Below are 6,200 nucleotides of genomic sequence, written 5' to 3' on the forward strand. Positions count from 1 at the left end.
GCCGGCCGCTCGAGACCATTAATTAGAAAAAGCAGCAAAAGAAAACTACTTCCTTTTCCTCCCCCCCTTCTCCTGCTATGGTATCGTCCCAACCCCGCCGCGACCGGACACGGGGAGGCCACGGCGGCTCGCAGGTGCAAAGCGAGGGTTTCACGTGTCTCCGGGCCCGCAGGGGAAAAAAAGAGCTTGGAAAATCGACAGGGTTACGGGCTGTTATTTTATTAAAAGCACCTGATTAGCAATTAGCGGGAACATTCTGGAAGGAAGGAAGGACTTTGGTTCTGCAACATTAAGCAGTTGAGCGGTGAGAGCCGGAGGCTCCTAAATGACCCGAACGCGTGTTAAAAGCCAACCATGCCTGAACGTGGCCCGAGGGATACGCAGAGAGCGAGGATGGCACAGTCTGCGGTTCTCTGGATGTTGATCTGACATTGCATGGGCAAAACTCAGGAATGGTAGGCAGGGCAGCCTGCAACATCTGATTTTTCACAGCCCTTGGCAGACATAATCAAATTTTATGGGCGTGGCATATTAGTTCCAGTGGAACATACTTCCAAGCAAGGCTGTGATCCTGTAGCATACTTAGAATTGAAGTACTTTATTGTCACTTGTCAACAAAGGTCCGTATAGTTCAAGCTATGGTTTTCCCAGTAGTGATGTATGGAAGCGAGAGCTGGACCATAAAGAAGGCTGATCGCCAAAGAATTGATGCTTTTGAATTCTGGTGCTGGAGGAGACTCTTGAGAGTCCCATGGATGGCAAGAAGATCAAACCTATCCATTCTGAAGGAAATCAGCCCTGAGTGCTCACTGGAAGGACAGATCCTGAAGCTGAGGCTCCAATCCTTTGGCCACCTCATGAGAAGAGAAGACTCCCTGGAAAAGACCCTGATGTTGGGAAAGATGGAGGGCACAAGGAGAAGGGGACGGCAGAGGACGAGATGGTGGGACAGTGTTCTCGAAGCTACCAGCATGAGTTTGACCAAACTGCGGGAGGCAGTGGAAGACTGGAGTGCCTGGCGTGCTCTGGTCCAGGGGGTCACGAAGAGTCGGACACGACTAAACGACTAAACAACAACAAAATTGTCACTTGTACAACTTGTATACAGTGAGATTACACGAGCACCCCCCACTCAGCTCTCTTAGTCTTAATTCCCCTCGTTTACTGACGCACACCCACCAAACCCAAAAGTCAATTGCCCTGTTGTTATATTTTCATCCAGCAGCCTAACAGCCCACGGATAGAAGCTGTTCTTTACCCTGTTGGTGCGACTAATCATACTTTTATATCTTCTGCCTGAGGGCAGGAGATCAAGAAAGTGCCGGCCAGGGTGTGAATTTTCCTCACTCTCCTGAGGCAACGTTCTTCTGCAATGTCATTCAGTGGGTTCACAGGACAGCCCATAATATCTTGTGCTGTATTCACCACCCTGTGTAGGCACTTCCTATCAGCTGATGTCAAACAGAGTACCACACCGTGATGTAGTATGAAAGGACACTTTCTATTGTGGACAGGTAGAAGGAGATCATGAAATGTTGATTGACATCATTCTTTCGCAATACTCTGAGGAGATGGAGTCTCTCTTGGGCTTTCTTAACCACCTGGGTTGTATTGATTTTCCAAGTAAGGTCTTCACTGAGATAAACTCCTAGGAATTTAAAGGAAGAGACTCTCTCCACACAGCCCTTAGAATAAATTTCTTAGAAGTAAATTCCATTGATGCTTTTACTGCTGTTATTATTGCTGTGTTAAAAAAGCAGAGACATCACCTTGCCAACAAAGGTCCGTATAGTTAAAGCTATGGTTTTCCCAGTAGTGATGTATGGAAGTGAGAGCTGGACCATAAAGAAGGCTGATCGCCAAAGAATTGATGCTTTTGAATTCTGGTGCTGGAGGAGACTCTTGAGAGTCCCATGGACTGCAAGAAGATCAAACCTCTCCATTCTGAAGGAAATCAGCCCTGAGTGCTCACTGGAAGGACAGATCCTGAAGCTGAGGCTCCAATACTTTGGCCACCTCATGAGAAGAGAAGACTCCCTGGAAAAGACCCTGATGTTGGGAAAGATGGAGGACACAAGGAGAAGGGGACGACAGAAGAGGAGATGGTTGGACAGTGTTCTCAAAGTTACGAACATGAGTCTGACCAAACTGCGGGAGGCAGTGGAAGACAGGAGTGCCTGGCGTGCTCTGGCCCATGGGGTCACAAAGAGTCGGACACGACTAAACGACTAAACAACAACAACAACATATTTTCATGTACACCACCCAGGTTTCGGCAAATAGGTTTGCGGTTTATGGGGCTGTGTTAAGGGAGGGGTAGCACCTCATGTAGAGGACACGTGCTCCTTCTGGGGTGGTTTGTCCACCTTTGGTCCCCACCCTGCACTCAGCTCTCACCTGTGGCTTCTAGAAGCTGTCAGCCGCACTCCAGGAATGGCTTCAACTGGCTACCCAAACCAGGTAGCCAGAAAGGCTCTGACAGATTGAGCAGATGAGACCAAGAGTGGGTCCAGCAGTCGAGAGGGTGTTTTCTGCACATGCTGAAGGCAGATCTTCTCAAGAAACGCTCCCTGGATCCAGAAAACCTGAGTAACTGGCAATTACTAGGGAAATTTGTTGAACAAATGACATCCCATCTATCCCACTTCTTGCCAAATCATGGATGCAAAGTCTTAACAGCATGAGAAATGGCAGAAAACAACATCAAGCACACACCACTTGTTGCTCAGGCCCGAGGGAACAAACTTGTGCTGTTCTGTGCTGTCTTGGCTGTTAGCACTGAACCTCGCAGTTCCCATCTTCGGCCAGATGCAGCTGACATCTTTAATTCACACATGGTTTTCTTGATTTCTTCATGCCTGTGTTGTCCTTTAGTGAAAGCGGAGACTTAGCACCCTGAATCACTGGGACAGATAGCGCCATGCTTTTGCCCAGCCTGTTAGTGGAAACAAGCACTTTGTTCACACCACACAGAATACGCACCTGGTTTGCAGGAGATAATAATAATAATAATAATAATAGTAATAATAATAATAATAATAATAATAATTATTATTATTATTATTATTATTATTATTATTTATACCCCGCCCTCCCCAGCCAAGGCCGGACTCAGGGCGGCTAACAAGCAATAATAAAAACAAGTTGAATAAATACAACTTAAAAACAAAACTAAAATACAACATTAAAATATTGAAACATTAAAATATTAAAATGTAGCCTCATCGCAGGAGGAGAAAGGAAAAGAAAAAAGAAAGAGGGGGAGGGAATCAAATTGGCTCCAAGCCAAAGGCCAGGCGGAACAACTCTGTCTTACAGGCCCTGCAGAAAGAAATCAGATCCTACAGGGCCCTGGTCTCATGAGGCAGAGCATTCCACCAGGCTGGAGCCAGTGTTGAAAAGGCCCTGGCTCTGGTTGAAGCTAATCTAACTTCCTTAGGGCCCGGGACCACTAGGGTGTTGCTATTTATGGACCTTGAGGCTCTCCGTGGGGCATACCGGGAGAGGTGGTCCCGTAGGTACGAGGGTCCTAGGCCGTGAGTGGGTTGGAAGAATTGAAAAATATTTAATAATAATAATAATAATAATAATAATAATAATAATAATAATAATTTATTATTTATACCCCGCCCATCTGGCTGGGCCTCCCCAGCCACTCTCATTTCACATCTAGCAAGCAATGTGCCATTTTGGTATCAGAAAGTACATGGGTAGACAAGTCTAAAAACCCCAAGACTCAAATTTACACAGCCCTCTGGCAGCTATGGCAGCTCATTGGCCAGAAGTAATGTATTTATCGTTAACTCTGGAAATGTATACTGGATTCTCACCAAACTAAGCTTCCTAGATCAAATTCTACACGGGGAAGCTTAGTATGGTCAGTATACCAAATTTCACCCATGTACCATCTGAAACCAAAGGGGCCCGCTGGTTGCCAGATGTGAAATATATTGGCATTGGCATCCTTTTCAGTTCTCCTACCCCACTATATTCAACCTTGCTTAAAGACCTCCAAGGAAAGACCCAAATGAGCAGAGAACATTACCATAGCTGTGTCAGATGTTTCTCCCATTCTGGTTCTGTGGGAAGAGGGTGGAGAATGGAGCGTTGCATTCATGTTCGTGCAAAAGGGCTTAATGTGCCTTTATCCATAACTGGGGTCAGGGCAGGGCTGTGATTTACTGTAGAGCTGTGATTGAAAGCCGAGTTTGTCGCATAAAATCAGCTTGGCATTTCCCTTATGCACAGATGTTACCCGATTGGTTGTGCTGGGGTGTGGCTGACTTACTGTGGCACATCAAAGTGGAACAGCAAAAGCGGGCGACTGTTGCCCTGCAAGGCGTGCGTGTCTTGCGTGACAGCTCTGTGAATCAAAAGCAGAGGCAGACCACATACACAGGGGCTATGCCATCTTTCATTTGCAAGGCAGCATCATGAGATCAAAACACAATCCTGGATGCCAGGCCAGTTCTGATCAGAAGGGCTAGGCCTGACTGCCCTGGTAAAACTCTTCAAGTGTATACAATATAAGCAAGCCATTATGTCGAGAGAGTCTGTAAACTCAATGCCAGCAGGGATCAGAAACCAGAAAATTGGTTTCTACCCCCTCCTAGTGGACCCACAGAAAATAACATGGCTCCCTTTTGACACCTTTTTCCCCAAGCTGATGCCCTCCAGAGACGATGTGGTGTTAGGGGAGGGGTGATGCATCTGGTGGGTGACACATCATGCTCCTTCTGGGGTAGTTTGTCCACCTTTGGGCCCCACCCTGCAGTCAGATGGAGCGGACTAGACTAAGAGTGGGTCCAAAGGTCAAGAAGGCGGTTTCTGCACAGGTTGTAGAGGGAAGTGAGGGGCAGGTGGGGCTCGTCGGCCCCATCTAGGTAACTATCTAGGAAAACTCTCATCCTAAACCAGGGATCAGCAAACTTTTTCCACAGGGGGCCGGTCCCTCAGACCTTGTGGAGGGCCAGACTCTCTCTCTCTCCAGTGGTACCTCTGGTTGCGAATGGGATCTGTTCCGGAGCCCCGTTTGCAACCTGAAAGGAACGCAACCCGCGTCTGCGCACGCACAGGACGCAATTCGCCGCTTCTGTGCAGGCGCGTGACAACATTTTGCGCATCTGCGCATGCGCGAGTGGCAAAACCCGGAAGTAACCCGTGGGACGCAACCTGAAAAAACATACAGTGGTGCCTCGCAAGACGAAATTAATTCGTTCCGCAAGTCTTTTCGTCTTGCGATGTTTTTCATCTTGCGGAGCATGGTCAGTCGCAACTGCACCTCTTCAAGCGGTTTTTTTAAAAAAGGAAACAAACTCACAAGATGTTTTCGTCTTGCGAAGCAAGCCCATAGGGAAAATCGTCTTGCGAAGCAACTCAAAAAACAAAAAACTCTTTCGTCTTGCGAGTTTTTCGTCTTCCGAGGCATTCGTCTTGCGAGGTACCACTGTATCATGAAGCAAACGTAACAAGAGGTATGACTGTGTGTGTGTGTGTGTGTGTGTATATGTGTGTATATATATATATATATATATATATATATATATATATATACACACACACACACCGAATTCCTATGCACACTGTGGGGGGTGCAAGTAGTCCTCTTCCCCCCAGCCCCAGCCACCTTCTTGGTTTGCCGCCTGCCTCATTCACCGAAGGGCTGGCGGTGGTGCCGTGAAATGGGCTTCCTCCCCGCTTAGAGAAAGAAGGTGCTGCGCTTCCCGGGGGCTGCCGCTGCCCACCCCCCAACGCCACCGATGCCGCTACTGCATCTCATACAGCAGGTAGGCAGAGAGAGCTCATCCACTCCGCTCTCTGGCCCACAGGAGCACCAGGGCGGTGGCGGCAGGAGGAAGAGGCCGAGCGGCGGCGGCGGCGGCGGCTCTGCCAATCAAACTTGCTGCATTTGGAAGAGACGTCCCTGCACCGTGCTGAGGTAAACCAGGCACAACGTTTGATTGGCAGAGCTGCCACCGCTCGGCTTCTTCATCCCGTCACCATCGCCGGGAGTCTCGGCTTCGCGGCGGGTTCCAGCTTCGCGGTGCGGGCTGGATTTATGAGCCTGGGGAGCTGCATCCAGCCCTCGGACCTTAGTTTGCCGACCCCTGTCCTAAACCTCCCCTGCCTTGTGGGATATACAGTGGTACCTTGGGTTAAGAAGTTAATTCGTTCTGGAGGTCCGTTCTTAACCTGAAACT

This window comes from Podarcis filfolensis (genome assembly GCF_964270895.1).
Source record: "Podarcis filfolensis genome assembly, chromosome: 8".
In the NCBI taxonomy this organism is placed as follows: domain Eukaryota; kingdom Metazoa; phylum Chordata; class Lepidosauria; order Squamata; family Lacertidae; genus Podarcis; species Podarcis filfolensis.